This window comes from Oculina patagonica, chromosome 2 (genome assembly GCF_052425735.1).
Source record: "Oculina patagonica isolate OP01 chromosome 2, crgOcupat, whole genome shotgun sequence".
Taxonomy (NCBI): Eukaryota; Metazoa; Cnidaria; class Anthozoa; order Scleractinia; family Oculinidae; genus Oculina; species Oculina patagonica.
In genome coordinates this window covers 21,535,529-21,552,240 of record NC_135759.1, presented here as the reverse complement: position 1 = coordinate 21,552,240, position 16,712 = coordinate 21,535,529, and the positions used below count along the sequence as shown (strand labels likewise).

Below are 16,712 nucleotides of genomic sequence, written 5' to 3'. Positions count from 1 at the left end.
TAATTTTTGTTAGGCTGAAACAATGAAAGGGCTTTATTATGCATACAGTGGACTTTTTTTTCACGCACTATTGAACAAGAGTCTGAAGGCCCGGGCAAACGCACGCAACATTTCAACGCAACATATCCCAACATTGTTGCGCCCAGCATGTTGCAATCGTTTGATGACCCTGTTACAACATGTTGGATGATGCTGGACCAAGTTTGAAAATAGTCAAATTTTTCTCCCAACATCTCGCAACATTTTTGGATGTTGCATGATGTTGTACTCGTTTGGCCACGTTCGTGCAACATTGTTGCGCTGGAGCATGCGCTCTAGTTCGATTTGCACCATCCAACATGCTGAAACATATCGCAACAGGGTGGCCAAACGATTGCAACATGCTGTGCACAACAACGTTGCGATATGCTGCGTTCAACTGTTGCCTGCGTTTGGCCAGCTGCTTCACAACATCTCACACAATATGACCCAACAATGTTGGGATATGTTGTGTTAAAATGTTGCGTGCGTTTGGCCCGGCCTTGGGACGGAATTAAAAGAGAAATGACCTCCACCCCCTCCCCCCGAATCGTAAATTGTAGTTTTTTATTATATTTAAGCATACATCAGTGGCAGATCCAGACCTTCAGATAAGGGGGGAGGAGGGGGGGGCGCTCTCAAAAACAATTTTTCGGCCATTCGGGCCTCTATTTGTTCTAAAAATAAGGGGGCGCGGGCCCCCGGGCCCTTCCCTTAGATCCGCCACTGTATATGCTTTCTCACGGATTCTAAAAGATTTTTGAACGGCCCAAATTTATATTTGTGTCTTAGGAAACCTACAAATAATGGTCCATGTTTATTAACAATTACTAGATAAGGGACCGTTCATTTTTATGAGGTATTGGGGGGGGGGGGGATTTGAGGGGAGCCATAAAAAAAATATGGCTTTAAAGGGGGGCCAGCCAAACAAAATATGGTCTGGAAGGGGGGGGGGTCACTGACAATAATTATACTTTAAAGTATTGTAAGAATGCACAAAAAACATTCCTGACTCGTGAGGTTCTGAACGTTCAAATTTTCCCGGGGGAGCACGCCCCCAGACCCCCCACCCCCCCACCTTTATTATGTACCAAACACCATTAACTCAACCCAACAGCTATTTGGTTACAAATGCAGTCAACCTAAACAGTCAAGCCAATGTCACCTTTTTGGGGGGATGTAGTTTGTCTATTACTAGGACTGAACAACTAATGCACTCTTCAATCATAAGGCTTGATAAGTTTTTTTAAAGTTTCACTTGATCATTGTTTTTGATTTATTTATTTATTTATTCCTTTTTTTTTGGGGGGGGGGGTCATCGAAACAAATTGGATTACGCGAGGGGGCAGGTAAAAAATTTCCCATGAAAAAGGGAGGACATTATATATAACTGTCTATCCATCAAATTCCACCATCACCCCCCCCCCCCCCACCCTAAAGAAATGAATAGTCCCTTAGAACACTGAAACTAATAACAAGCGTCTTTAGCTGCGGATCGCCAGGATGGAAATGGATTGCATGCATCTTAAAAAATTGAGACTAAACTTTTGAAGTTGCTTCCGCGCGTCTTCAAAAAAAATCAATATTTATAGCCGTAGTTTGATTTCTTTCTGCAAATTAAGGACACACCTTTAGATGTTTAAAGAAATGTTTTCATGGGTTAAGTTGCCTACCACTAATTGTAGAACAGTTTGGGCCAAAAATCTGAGACATTCTCTTGACGTAGCACCTTTACGGTCAACAATTGGAGGAGTATAGAACATTTTAGATAAAGATTACAACGTTCTGCATTAATTAAATTTCGAAAAATAGTTGAACAATACATGTGTTTATGTTTGGCATTTGCATTTATCGCCTCGCCTTCCTCAAGGGACGTCTATCACACTATCATCATGATGGTATTTAACCCTTGTCGCCTCTCGCCCAAATCACTCGACACAACCATTTTTTCGCGCGCATATTGCCGAGTATAATTTTTTATAGTATTTTCAATGCATTTAACTTATTTTTATCAGTGTCCATGTAATTTTCTCTTGTGCATTCACTTGCTTATCTACTAACTATGCTATTGCTTGTATGTAAGTTTTTTTTGACTATTCGTCCTCAATAAACAACTGGTCGTGTCCTTTCCACACCACTGTGTCGGTTGTTTTTCTGCTTATTAGAATATAAACGTTTTCTCTAAGGCTAAACGCAGTGACAGAGCAGAGAACTGTTACACTCTATTGTTTTGTTTGGGCTAATGTGTTCATCGTTGCACATACGGGGACATGAATATGGAAAACACACCAGCACTGCGGGGTCTCTTCAGACAAGGGGCCATTCTTTGCGTCCAACAGAAAAAGACCCAGAAAACCTGGTTTTCTGCAGTACAACTGTTAAATGTGGAAATCTGGAGGGTCCTCATGGGTCCCCACAAAGAGGGAAGGAAAAAACTATAAAAAAGGTTATTTTCTGCTTTGTAGCTTATTGAAAAGGGCCCAAGAAAGCCATTAGTTAAAAAAAAAAAAGCTTAGATCAACGAATAAAAACATCATTCATTTTGAATCCAGGCACTACCATGTGTATTCAAGTACTATACTGCCATGTAGTTTGTCCCAGGCCTATAAAAAGGCTAGGTTGCTCCTCCCCTCTCCCTACAAAACTCAGGCCTCCAACTCAGGCCCTTTTGCTATGTAATACGAACAACGAGCGGGATCTTTGGAGGAGGGGTATATAGGACCCTTCTGTCTAGGGTCGCGAACCGTAACGCGAAAAAACTTACTTTTCTTTGATACCAACTTTCCATGGCACAACCAATTGTTTTACAGCAGAGATTGTGAAAAAACGCCGACTAGAACTAGAATAAATCAAGATATAAACAAGGAGCTTTCAAATTCCATAACGTACCTCGTGTGTGCCCAAGAACCCTTTAGTTGGGTCGTCAGCCAACACCTCTGGGGAGGTGCGTCGGGTAAAGATCCACACATGTACAACGGCTGGGAAGGAGGCTGCTCCTCAGTGAAATCACGAACGTAATTATTTCTCAGCGGATTTTCTGATCTCTTAGCTCGATAAGTAGTTTCCACGGCCCTCGACCCTCACGTCCGGGGTCTGGGTTGAGCTTTATAGGAATTAACACGCGAGTACTAGTGCGCCATCTCTTAACCAACGCCTGCCTTCGCATGGCTTACTCGATCAGCTTAGCGCCTCACGCGTGATTCACATTGCCTCGACAATGATATGACATTGTTCGCAAGACTATCGTTGCTGCTATTGCAAAGATAAGTTTTACATCGCCATCAAAGAGAGCTTGTTTTTCTACCTCTTTTGCAAAGATTTTAGAGAAAAAGTGTTGTAGTGCTTTCTATATTTCAATCCTTCAGTAAATCAAGCCAATTACATGTACGTATTTTGTGTAAAAAAAGCTATTGGCTGTCGGATTCAGGCAAAATTAACGACGAGTTTGAGAATACTTTTGTATCATTTACTGACAACAACAGTTGGTACATTAACATCAACAAATGACTTCAAAAAACGACATTGTCGTACTACAGAACAAATTTTACGAAATACCTAAAGATAATGAATATGAATTTTTCAACCATGACACGAGCATGGGACAAAGAAAAATTCTGAGTTACCGACGGGAATCGAACCCATGGCCTCCCAGATACCGGTTAAGCGCTCTAACCAACTGAGCTACGCGAGACTTGTGGTGAGCTGGGCCATTTACTACTGAGGTTGATATGTTACACGCGTCATGCATACTGCTAGGATTAGCAATGTCGAAATCATCAAGTGCGTGGTAAATAATACAGATGATAAAGATTATTTAAATGAAGGCGCGCTCCATATGCATCATCTGATCATTGAGCATGCGCAGCTTGGCAAAGTCTTGGGTGTCGCTGGCCTCGGCCTTTCTCTTCTCGAAGTCGTCTGCATTTCTTGAAAACTTAAGTTTTCTATTTCACGAGCCAAGTACTCCAGAGTTACATTTCCTTGCAGAAGTAACGACTTGAATTGTTTCTCCAGCGCCGTGAAGCTCATTTTCAGGGCTTGCTTGTAATCAGTGATCAGGTATGCGAGTGTCAGCAGCCTCGAGAACAATCCTGGCCCCGACTTGAGACATCAACAAGTGAGTGGTGAAATGCGGGTCGTTGAAGGTCTTTTGCCAGTAAAAGGTGTCATGTATTGTGTGATAAACAGGGTAAAGGCTTCTTCTCATGCTCCAAAATATATAACTCATGTCAATGCTTGGTACTCCGATGAAATGACTGAATGGTACGAAATCGGATCCCGCACCCAGATTTCCAAAATAAGGCCTTCCGGGGTCTGAGGAAGATGGATATTTGATCGACCAGCTGTCATACAGACTTGACTCTTTATCATGCGCATTGGGATCCTTCACCAACGCGGTTTCTTGGTAAACAAGTGACTTCAAGGAAGGATTCCCATTGGCACCAAAGCTGTAGTTCCCAGCCACTGCGGAATCAACATTCAAATACATCACTGCACGATCCCTGAGCATGTTTCTGTTTTCTTCAACCCATTCATAAGAGCCAATAAGACCAGACTCCTCAGCGGCCCAACTACAAAACATGATCGTCCTCCTGGGCCGCCAGTCAGTCTTGGTCAGTCAATCAATCAATCAAAACCTTTATTTATACACGATGGGATAAAAAAGCTACATAGCTTGTGGGGTCGTGTGTAAATAAAACATTAAAACTAGTAGATAAAAACATTAAAACTATATCAAGGTTAAAAAATAGGTCACCAAGGGTGACATGAGTCTAATGCTTTATGGCATAGTGATACAGATTGCGCGGGTTTCGTAAGCCGGTTAAAATTGGTTAGAGGTTTGTGTTCGGGAGTTTTTAAACTCCCGAACACATATAGCAAGCTAGGGGCATCGTGGATGATTATGGATGAAAACGAACGGTAATAAATGTTATATGCTTCACAAAATTGAAAGTATATATGGACAGGAGTTGATGTTACTTCTTCAGTATTGTCCGTATAAGCAGAAACGATTAAACATTTGGACAAGATTGCGTGACGATTTACAAAAATCATGTTCATTACAACAAGGGTTGAAGAACTTCACATCGTTTTCTTTCAGATTTTTCACCATTTTGATGATGACTCTTGAAACAGATTTTGCAATAAAAGCACTTGAAATAGTGACTGTTACTCCATTGTACTGTAAACACTTAGTGACAGATTTTCCTAAAAACGGGTTTAAATGCTTTGGTCAATATAATGATGACCTTTTGAACGCTGGAAGGCAATTATTATTGAGCTAGGATACACAGGAGCGAAGACTGTTTATCGTGATGTACAAATTTTGCGAATCATCACTTCCATATTACTGTAACCATTTTATGATTTTTCTAGCTGTAAGAAGAACTTGAGATCTCTGAGAGTCATAAAAGCATGAAATTCGATTTCAGTGTATGGCAATGACATGCAAAGACCCGGGACAGTGTAATACTGCAAAGCGGCAAAGCGGCCAAACAAACTCATTTTGATTTAGTCACGTAGCTTGATTTACATTTATCCATGTACATCTTTTATTTTTGAAGGTTTTCGTTTGCACTGTGAAAGAAAAAAATTCGAATGACTTAAATACAAAATACGAGGTAAAGTTTTCTGTTTTCTCAAAATAAACATTTGGTCACATTGTGTAAATAAACGCGAATCGCCGTCGAAATATTTTTTTCTCAAAGACGTTTTGCTTTTTAAGCAAGACGAAAACACAAGTGCTTAAGTGACCTTTAAACGAAGTTTTATTTTCACAAAAAGCTTACAAATGCCTTAACTGGAAAATTATTTCGTCTTGTGCAAGTGTTGAATAATCGTGACTTGAAAAAGAACTTTTAATTATGCGTGGGAACACGTGTCGCTGATTGGCTGTTTTTAATTGAAACTAATCGTGCGTGTCCGTACGGAGTCCGATCTTGCAGCTGGTCATTGTTTTCTACATTACAGCGAACGATTATCGATCCCGAACCATTCCCTTGGGATTGCTAACAGCTTTTTTCATACTACAAAGAGTCTAATGCGCATGCGCAAAGCGCACGCAAGCATTAGACTCAAAAATAAAAACGCTAAACTAATTGCTAAAAATAGATAAATTGCTAAAGATGTTACAATGATAAAAAGATAAAAATCGCTAAGATCTCTTACAATAAAGATTGTTAAAATTGGTATTTTTAATGGGTGGGGTGGGGGGATGTACGGCCCTTGACACAGTGTGTGGGTCATTCTGCATGTAAATTTGCTACACCATGCTGACGAGTCCCCAAAAGGACGAAACAACTGTACACGGTTGCAACCCTACTTATCGGTTCTGGTCGTGTTGGTGTCTCGCAGTCTTTTCACGTAGTGTCGGCATTACTGTATTCTTTGTTAGGTGTTGTCTTTGTGCATTTTTGGCTGTGTTAGGTTCGCAAAATACTGTGTACCCTGCAAGCAGAGTCTCTTTCGTTCTTCCCAGAAAAATCTTCCTCACCATTTTTCTAAGGATATTGAAGGAGACTCTGCTCGCAGGGTAGACCAGGGTAGGTATTGCGGTAAAGCGCCAAAAAAATCTGGAAAACGCGTTACCATTTTTAACAAGTGCACGCAGCTACGCAAGACCCCAGTAGTTACTGTTTATAGCAAAATCACTCAAGTAGTTCTCCTATACCACGTGACACCTCCATCATGACCGCTGTCCCACTTGATGGATCCACCCCACCAAACACCACGGCGTCTCTGTGGTTTCCCATAAGCACCAAGCGGTCAGGTTCTTCTTTTCCTGTGATCGTACCTATCACGTTAAACACAGGTTTCGTAACGAACTGGTTGTTGACTTCAAGTCTGACTTTTAAGTCTGAATCCTTAAAGCCTGGTCCAAACCTGTATACGATGTTTAAGCCACCCGCCCATTGTGGAGGTACCTGAACACCTGGAACAAAAAATCCGCAAACAAATGTTTTTATCATTACATATATTTTTTACTTTCTTTCCATTGGCCGGGAGGCCGTATGTCACCTGCATGCTCTTGTGCATTACCGCATAATGAGTGATTTTGCTATAAACAGTAACTACTGGGGTCTTGCGTAGCTGCGTGCACTTGTTAAAAATGGTAACGCGTTTTCCAGATTTTTTTGGCGCTTTACCGCAATACCTACCCTGGTCTACCCTGCGAGCAGAGTCTCCTTCAATATCCTTAGAAAAATGGTGAGGAAGATTTTTCTGGGAAGAACGAAAGAGACTCTGCTTGCAGGGTACACAGTATTTTGCGAACCTAACACAGCCAAAAATGCACAAAGACAACACCTAACAAAGAATACAGTAATGCCGACACTACGTGAAAAGACTGCGAGACACCAACACGACCAGAACCGATAAGTAGGGTTGCAACCGTGTACAGTTGTTTCGTCCTTTTGGGGACTCGTCAGCATGGTGTAGCAAATTTACATGCAGAATGACCCACACACTGTGTCAAGGGCCGTACATCCCCCCACCCCACCCCAGGGGGCTCAACCTCAACCTGGCAAACCTCGTCCAATAATAGGCCATTTCCGAGTTACCCTTTGTCTACGTGCGAAACCATTCAAATGAAAATGAGTTTGATTTGCATGAAAATAGGCCTGTAGCTAAAAATCATTTTTTCGACTTTTTTTGCTTGTTTACAAGCAAAAATAAGGAGAATAGCAGTTATGTGGGGTAATCTGGAACCGGAAGCCAACCGGAAGGAACCACATTCTTGTTAACTCTCAAGGGACTGTTTTAATTTCTCAAGGGAATACTTTCCGCTGTGGGTGATCAAAGCGCGTGACTTGTAAAGTGTCACTCTATAGTTGTGCTTCAGCACTTCCGTTCTTGTAGAAAAAACGTGACTTGTCAAATTTACAAACGTTATATAACAATCAAAAACGTGAGTAGCCCAAATCTTACGTCACATAACCAATTAAGAATGTAAGGGGTTCAGCGCTCGAAGGCAGCGAAGTTTAAAACGATTAAGAACGCAATTTGTACTGGTACAAGTCTTTAGGCGCTAATATTAATTTAACCTAAAACGATTAACAACGCAAATTTGTACTGGTACAAGTCTTTCACTCACTAAAACGTTGCTAATAGTTAACCAAAGGGAACTCATTTCGTGACAATTGATTATTTCTGCTGAGTTGCACAATTTAGAATTGCAACATCATTAAATGTGTTAAGAGATATTTGGAAGTGTTTTTGTAGCCTGTTGTGAAATTACTTCCGGTGGAAGCAGTAAACGCTAAACGGTTTTGCTTCTGTTCAGAAGTTAATGCCTCGCCATTTAATAGAAAAATAAACAGCAACTGTTTTACTGGAAATGTAGTCGTTAGAAATGGCATGTGTGGCCGTAAGGTAAAGAATAACGCGAGGAGAAGCGGCTTTTGGTAAACGAAAATTTACTTCTCAATGTGGGGTTAAGATTGCGTGACGAGACAAAAGGTAACTCTGTCGTGCGTAACCTTTATCGAGAACCCTGCATTAAGCCGAGTAGAAATCTTTCTAACTCGAAAGGAAACAACTATTTCGATTAAAGGCAAACGTCAAAGTTTACCATTTTTAACCAAGCCAAAGTATATGAGTCGCAAAGCACCCAGCCGTCGCGACTGACAAATACAGCATTTCCTCCGCGAAAATAAAAAAAAAAATGCTTGAACTGAAAGACGTTTGAATTCTTCCATGATATGTTCGAACAACAATGCCCAGGATAAACCTTCTACTCATACTAACTTCATGCAAAAAAGTCGATATCTCGAAGAGATCTTTGATTATATAAGTTGTTTCACACGTAGACTCGTTTTTGAGTTATTTTTTCAAAAATAGCTCTAAGTCGGCGTGATGGGCCGTGTAGTCAGTCAGTGGGTCAGTGAAGTATATTTGTTTGTCACACCAATCAGATTTCAGGTACTATCAGAACCAATCAAATTGTAGTTTATAAGGGGGAAGAAATCTGACACAGTTGAAGTGAGCGATTTTGTTCGAAGATTTTAGATTTGTAGGAGGCGGAATTGGCGAGTTGTGAATTAACCCTGGATTAAAAACGTGTTTTTCGTAACGCTAACCTGCTTACAACGCACACGCCATCAGCAAAAGGCCCAACACAAACTTGTTATTCGTCGTATTCGAGCGTTCGTTTTGAAGAGGCTAGCTTTCCTGACCGTGGTAAAAATTACATAAAGCATTTGCACACAGCAGATTTAAAGATTAATGTTGTCATTATGATGTTAATACTGTGGTTATATTTAAAAAGAGTCGAAGAAATGGAAAGGAATCTTCTTTAGATTCCTAAATATTACTGGAGACTCCGTGGCGTTAATTGCAAACAGCAATTAATTTAATAAGTCTCTTGAGCGTCTTGCTCAATTCACCAATTCAGAAGTGGCGTTTGTGTTTATACCTTGAAAACATCTCGTTCAAACATTTCATGAACCGGTATAAGTATTAACTTTGCTGTTAAAAGCAACTACGATCGATAGCAAAAACAGAATAAGAGCGTGCCATTCCGTGACAATTTGATAACTCAATTTACGTTGTGAATGAACCAAAATCTTTGTTGAACAGTTCTGACAGGAACTTTCCCGAAGAGAGTGGTTTTTGATTTGATTCGTTTATTACTTCGTTTATTACAGTACTTTTCGTTCAATGCATATTGAGCTTAATGGAGACAAGGCTTTTTCGAGAAAAACAAAGGTATCTTGTTACAAAAGTGAGAAAAACAACAGTATCATGTTACAGTGTTTGGCAAAAAGCCAAAACTATTCCGTAACAAACAAAAGTATCACGTTACGGTTGCTACAAAGCTAGCAACAAAATTACCGCTTTAAACAGAATAAGAACGTGCCGTTTCGTGACATTTTGATAATTAAATTAGATCTTGTTTTTCAATTAAATGATAAAAATTCACGTATTGAATAAAACAGTTCTGATGTATCAAAATGTACGTAAAAATTATTTTGTTTGCAAGCAAATTTTGTGCAAAAAAGTGACTCCGTGGGCCGCCATACACAAAAAGCTCAACCCATGACATAAACCATCCCAACAGGACAATCACCCAGCTTCACCCCAAGCCACCCCATAAATTGAAAAAATAACTCCTGCACACTTAGCGTGCCTATGTTTAGACAGGGTTAAAGACATAAAGGGTAACTCGGAAATGGCCCATTACTTTGTTGTTGTTAGAAAATTGTTTTGGAAAACTGGTCATTAGGTCAATGACAGGATTAACCGGAATATTTAGGATATCAAGAACAAGACCTACATGAATAACGCGTCGCCTCACCTTTAAGTCGTTTCAAGAACTCCACTGCGTAATCATAAGTTATCACATGTGCTGGAATGTTCGGCAAAACGTCGGTATCATTTCTAGTTAGTCTGTATACTCCATCTATGGAGGGGAGGAGTGGGGTCAAAGGATCGCCATCTGACATCCAAATGTTTCCTCTCTGGGTACCAGTCCCTGGCAGCCACCATGTCTTTGGGAACGTGTTATCCATGCCTTCTGGGGAGTAGTCCGCTGGATCAGAGTACAGCAGCACGCCAGCAGCCCCGCATGCTTCTGCGTTTTGAACCTTGATACAAGAAATGCATATATGAGTGTGCTACTTAAATTAGCCGTTGCATTGTTCCTTAGAAGAGAACAGAACAGAACCCCTATATAACGAACTCCGGTGTTACGAAACCCCCGTTATAATGAACGCAATCTAGAAGCCCAAACGTCAAATCTACCCCGATGTATAAGGAATAAATGTGATCACTCGGCTTAAAGTGAATGTGAAACAGATCAGCAGAGATGGTAATCAAAGCCTCGCTTTTATGCTTTTGCCAAAATTGAAAGACAAAGAAGTGTGGGCTTCAAGAAACAAGAATATGGACTTAGACTTCATATATTGATTCACTCACTCTTGTTATATGAATAGCCCACGATCAAAATTCTAATACGAGGCTTTCTGTCGCAAAATGTAAATTTAAAAATATTCCTTAGTCTGTTGATTCCTACAAGTGACTTTTTACAAAGGAAACAAAATGAAATGTAGAAAATGGCAGAGAGCCGTGGTGTCATGTGTGAATTTTGAGGCAATTTCAATTTTTGGCAAAACATCAAAACATGAAAGCAAGACTAGGTAAAAAGCTGTGATTTCCAATGTAAATGTCGCGGATCTGAATAAACAATATCTTTGCAGCCATTAAAGTGCCTATGAATTACAAAATGTTTTTGCGTTTTTTTGTAGCTTATTATGCCTACTTTTCGAAAAGCCAAAAAAAGAATAATGTCAGAGAGAAAGAAATCGGACGTTTTGCCTTCACTACACATCCGGACACACATCTCAGTTATAAATTGGGTGCGTTGGCCAGCCAAGCCACCTTCCCGTTTATTCAATCTCAACGGATAATACAAGAAATTACAAACTATGAATAGCGTTAGAAAACTTAATGCACCAGAGCCGGACACGAAAATCCCTAAAAACCAGCAAGTGGAGAAAACGGGGAACGTGTGCCCCCGACCAAGGCAGTGGCGCAACCCTTGGGGTTTTAGGGTATTCTAATCTAACATACTGTAAACAAATACTTATCGAAATATATGATCTTACAGTGATACAATCAGATAATAGGAGAACTAAATATTTAAACAAAACGAAGCGTAAGCCTGCATCCACGGATGAGAAAGGAAATAAAAATAAAACCAAACATTGACCAAAACGTGGCGAAGGCTGACCGTAGAATGTCTCACCTTCCTAACGGCCACCTATTACAAACTCAAATCCCACTATACATTGCACACCGCACACCCGCGCCCAACCCTCTGGTCCGTGCCGGCAAAACAGTAATTTATGCTAATCTAAGACTATCACAAATTACATTTTTTGCCGCCTAAAGTGGCCTTGGTTCGGCAAATTAGTGGGGCCGGAGACTGGGAACGAGTTTTCGATCTGTGACGTAGGAAATTGTTCCACCTTTTAATTTGATTGCATGGGAGACTGCAAGTATTTTGATTACTGACATGACAGGGGTTAGAAATTAGAGCCAAGTCAAATGGCTAACAATGTCTAACAATCGAATATTACCTTAATTTTAATGTTTTTCCATAGCGCATGATCACAATCTTTCCAGTACAATTCAAGTTCCTTTTATCCAGTTCTTGGAAGTCTTTCACGGTACCGTAGTTTGCATACAACAGGTCAGCGGCCGGCACTACTCCTGGTGGAGAGTAGCTGAGGAATGGCGGCAAAACAAGGGGATCGTTTTCACTTGGCTCTGCAATCTTAGAAAAAAAACAAACAAATTGAGCCTATCCTTTGAATAAAAATCCAAGGTAAAATGAAACTAACCCTTCTTCAGTCCTTCACTCTTTGGCCTCTTCTATTTTTATGCGCGTTCGTGCCTTCGTTTGTCTGCTCTAAAATTATTTCCTGTTATTTTTAAAACGTTTTATCATCTTCTGTTTATTTGACGCTTCGTAACAATTTCTATTCACTCGTTACTGTACGAGGCTCTCAGTTGCAAGACACAGTTTCGTTTAGTTTACGAAACTTTGTAAAAATGCTGCATATGGCAGGAGCACATGTTTACAAACAGTAAAATAACTATAAGCGTAATTTTACTAACCGATTGTGTTTTTTGCTTCAAAATCGAATAATACCGTACAAGCTTATGACTGTACATTAGAATTCTATACATGGGCCATGCAAACGGCAACAAGAGACTTACCTTTTCTGGGCCTTCTACATTCCAGAGAGAGCTGTTGTCCGTTGTATTAAGGATGGTGACGACGTTCGGTTTATTCCTTGGTGGCATGGATAAAAGAACGTCATATTGTACCATCTCCACGTGATCAAACTTATAGCTGAGCCACTTGTCCCGGATGTACTCGCCGAGCTTCTTGTTTTGTTCTCCGCCACTGACGTGAGGGCGCTTGGTGAAATGACTGGAAAATAAACGACATGATCAAGAAATGCGAGGACACGGGCATCACTGATTAAAATCCCCCTACACTTCCCCTGGGTTTGTTTCAACACAAAGATGACATAAATGAAGAGAAGATCCTCGCAGTAATGAATACAACTTAAAAGCAGTTGCGAAAATTAAGTGTGAAAAAATCAGGCTTGCCGGGACTTGAATCCTGACCTCTGCACCTAAACTTTAAAATATCAGTCAAAATTGCAGTTTAAGCAATAATAATAATACTGCTAGTGCTTTTGATTTACTGTTTACTGGTGAGACGCGATTGTTAGTGTGGATCATGAAGTGTGTTTGCAACCAAATAGTTGATAGGATTGAGCTGATGCTGTTCGCTCAGTACATGACAAATTAGAGAGATCCGGGGTATGCTCACCCGGGAAAATTTTAATTTTCGAAACCTCTGAAACGCTATTTTAGGCATTCTGATGGACGTTTTCGACTATTTGTGGATATCATCATACATATATATAATTCCGTTGCACGAATTTTTTTCAGGCACAACCGCTTGCGGCATTTTTTTTCGATACAAATCACTCCCCCCCTCCCCCCCCTGGTTATTTGTGATGGTCCGTCTCTAAGTTTTGTGGGGAAGAATACCGAGCATGCCATCAATCAATCAATCAATCAATCATTCGATCGATCGAGGTTATGGTTTTTTGACAGTGGTCCAATGATTCTCTGTGATAGCGTATCTTTAACAATGTAGTAGTCATTCCCTGCAATGCCCACTGTTTGACATTTATCCTGGTGCGTGACAAAAGGAAACTGTAATCGTGACAAGGACTGTTGTTTGGTCAAGTTTCTTAAAACGCTGATGTATGAAATATTTTGCTATTCTGAGAAGTTTCAGTGTTTTGGGTTAAATGGCTGCAAAGTTATGACTCATTAAAATTTAAGAGATTTGTATGGGAAAAGTCACCCTGGTCTGCCTAGCCTCGTTTTCATGTTCTTGGCAATATAAATGTTCCTGTAACTTCCCATTAGATGAAAGTATAGCTTTTAAACTTCATACACTGATTTACTTTGACTTTATCTTAAAGTTAGCGTAATATAATCTTGTTGACAAATGGTTTTTCTGGGAGCCGAAAATTAACAGCCGCCATATTTGCATTGGGTGTCCGGATAATGGGGGTGATATAAACTACGTTTGAGTGACTAGCGGATCACGTGGTCATACAATTGATACTTTTAATAAGAATGCTCTGTAAATCAGTCGACAGGGCCGAGTTCGGTGACGAGAGTAACTTGTATTTGAACATTTTTCGAGAATAAACGTGATTATGAAAATTGACTAGTGTTGTGTGAACTGGCGATTCCCAACCCCTACCCTTTGCGGGCTAACCTGTTCAAAAGCCCACAGTACTGTAAAATAAAAAAAACTAAAGCAAAAAACAAACAGTCAAACAACAAAGAAGGCAAAAGTTGAGTGCAGATCAAGGAACCGATCATTCTGTGTTATTACCAGTGTTGTTGTTTAACTTGGTTTCAGTGACTTTAGTATTATTTATTATCCATGTAAGCCTGATGGATTACTAAGTGAATAAATAAAGATCTTTGTCCTTGTCTTTACGTTTCTTATAGCAACACAGCCCCTATCTCTTGCTCTAGATCTTTCGGATATGCTAATCTCTGACAAAAACTAGGAAATTGACACAGAGGTCATGTGCAACTAGCATACAAAGTCTACAAACCGCATAAATACAGTTTGTTCCTTAGGTCTTTGTTCTACAAAACGTCTTCTCTTAACTAGCAGGTCTTGCGTAACTTTTCAGAAAGTTTATTTAATCTATTTTGGCGTATTAAAGTGTGATTTTTGCAGCCCTTCGCATATGCACTGCACGTTCCAGGGACGTTCCATTGAAGGAAAAGCGCTTTGGTCATCAGTCCTGAAAAATATATGCAAATCCGTACTAACGATGCGTCGATTCCTTTCTGAAGTAACTACTACCCGTAGTTTGTTTTGGCACGCAGTTAAGGCAGTTTTATTACTTCCTGAACACTAGTGGGATTTATTTACCTGGTCTAAGATTGCAATTGTACTTTTGTAAACCATGAATATTTAATGTTGCACTGATTTGCGACCAATGAACACCCACGCGCCCTGAGTGCTCTATCTACTACTTACCGAGAGAATGCCTCCACACTTTCCGCCCTGAGTGAATTAACCATCTGTTCGTGGTATTTTTTGTAGTTATACTCGCCGTTCTTTGCATTGGTTTCGTTCTTTCCAGAGTTATATTCGCCATTCTTTCCCTTGGTTTCGTTCTTTCCAGAGTTATATTCGTCGTTCTTTCCCTTGGTTTCGTTCTTTCCAGAGTTATATTCGCCGTTCTTTCCCTTGGTTTCGTTCTTTCCAGAGTTATATTCGCCGTTCTTTCCCTTGGTTTCGTTCTTTCCAGAGTTATATTCGCCGTTCTTTCCCTTGGTTTCGTTCTTTCCAGAGTTATATTCGCCGTTCTTTCCCTTGGTTTCGTTCTTTCCAGAGTTATATTCGCCGTTCTTTCCCTTGGTTTCGTTCTTTCCAGAGTTATATTCGCCGTTCTTTCTCTTGGTTTCGTTCTTTCCAGAGTTATATTCGCCGTTCTTTCCCTTGGTTTCGTTCTTTCCAGAGTTATATTCGCCGTTCTTTCCCTTGGTTTCGTTCTTTCCAGAGTTATACTCGCCGTTCTTTCCCTTGGTTTCGTTCTTTCCAGAGTTATATTCGCCGTTCTTTCCCTTGGTTTCGTCCTTACCGGACGCTGGCGACTCGCTTGTTCGTGCTTTCATCGCAAAATAACCGACCACGAAACCAACAAAGAAGATAACGACAGCAGCAAATATTCCCAGGGCAAGCAGACACCAAAATCGATTAGTCCGCCGCTTTATAGGTTTATCGGTGGTTAAATCAAACGTTTCAACAAATGCCATGTTACAATAACCCAGCCGCTACTTCTTCAAACTGCTTGTTCGTAGCTGGAAACACTTCAGCAACTCTTTATCGTGACTCAGACGTACCTAGGTAAACATCAAGTGCTAATCTGAAACAATGCATGGGCTTTAATATGCATACAGTGGACTTTCACGCACCATTGAGCAAAGAGTTGAAGACAGAAGAAAAAGAGAAATGACCACCACCCCTTCCCCTTGAATCGTCGATAACTTCGCGCTAAAACCAAAAGGCGGTATTTTTTTACATCATTAAAATGGGTGGAGAGTGATCTTAATTTTTCATAACAAATGACCAAGATTGTAGTCTTTTATTTTTTTTAGTCATTAATTAAATTTTGAAAGATGGTTGAACAATACCTGTTATGCCCAAAAGGCACTCTATTGTTTCGGCTATTACGTATACGTTCACCGTTGTACATATCGAGAATGTCGCCGACGCAAAAAATGTCCGCGCTACGTGCAGTTTCTGTGCATTTGCGCACGCTCCATAACCAGGCACCGCTATGTAGTTTGCCCCAGGCCTTAAATGGCCTAGTTTTTTTTTTTTTTTTTGCCCTCCCTCTACCAAATTTCAGCCTTCGATTCAAGCGTTTCGCCCTTTTGCAGCGAACAACAAGCGCGAAGCAAGAGGGATCTTTGGTGTAGGGGTATATAGGACCCTGCAGTTCAGAGTCGCAAACCGTAATGCCATAACAAACTTACTTTTCTTTGATACCAACTTGCCAAATTTCGATCGCGGAATCCATTGTATTACAGCATAGATTGTGAAAAAAACGCTGACAAGAACTAGTAAT

The 16,712-nt window shown here is 40.4% G+C and overlaps 1 pseudogene across 1 annotated transcript; it reads right to left on the bottom strand.

The window, feature by feature from the left end:
• Positions 1-3,536: 3,536 nt before the first annotated feature.
• Positions 3,537-15,585, bottom strand: LOC144641848 (N-acetylated-alpha-linked acidic dipeptidase 2-like; annotated as a pseudogene). The gene is made up of 7 exons (XR_013568640.1): positions 15,116-15,585; positions 12,739-12,955; positions 12,096-12,292; positions 11,762-11,765; positions 10,313-10,601; positions 6,670-6,949; positions 3,537-4,655 (listed from the first exon to the last, which is right to left on the bottom strand). The product of XR_013568640.1 is annotated as an N-acetylated-alpha-linked acidic dipeptidase 2-like (transcript).
• Positions 15,586-16,712: the final 1,127 nt, after the last annotated feature.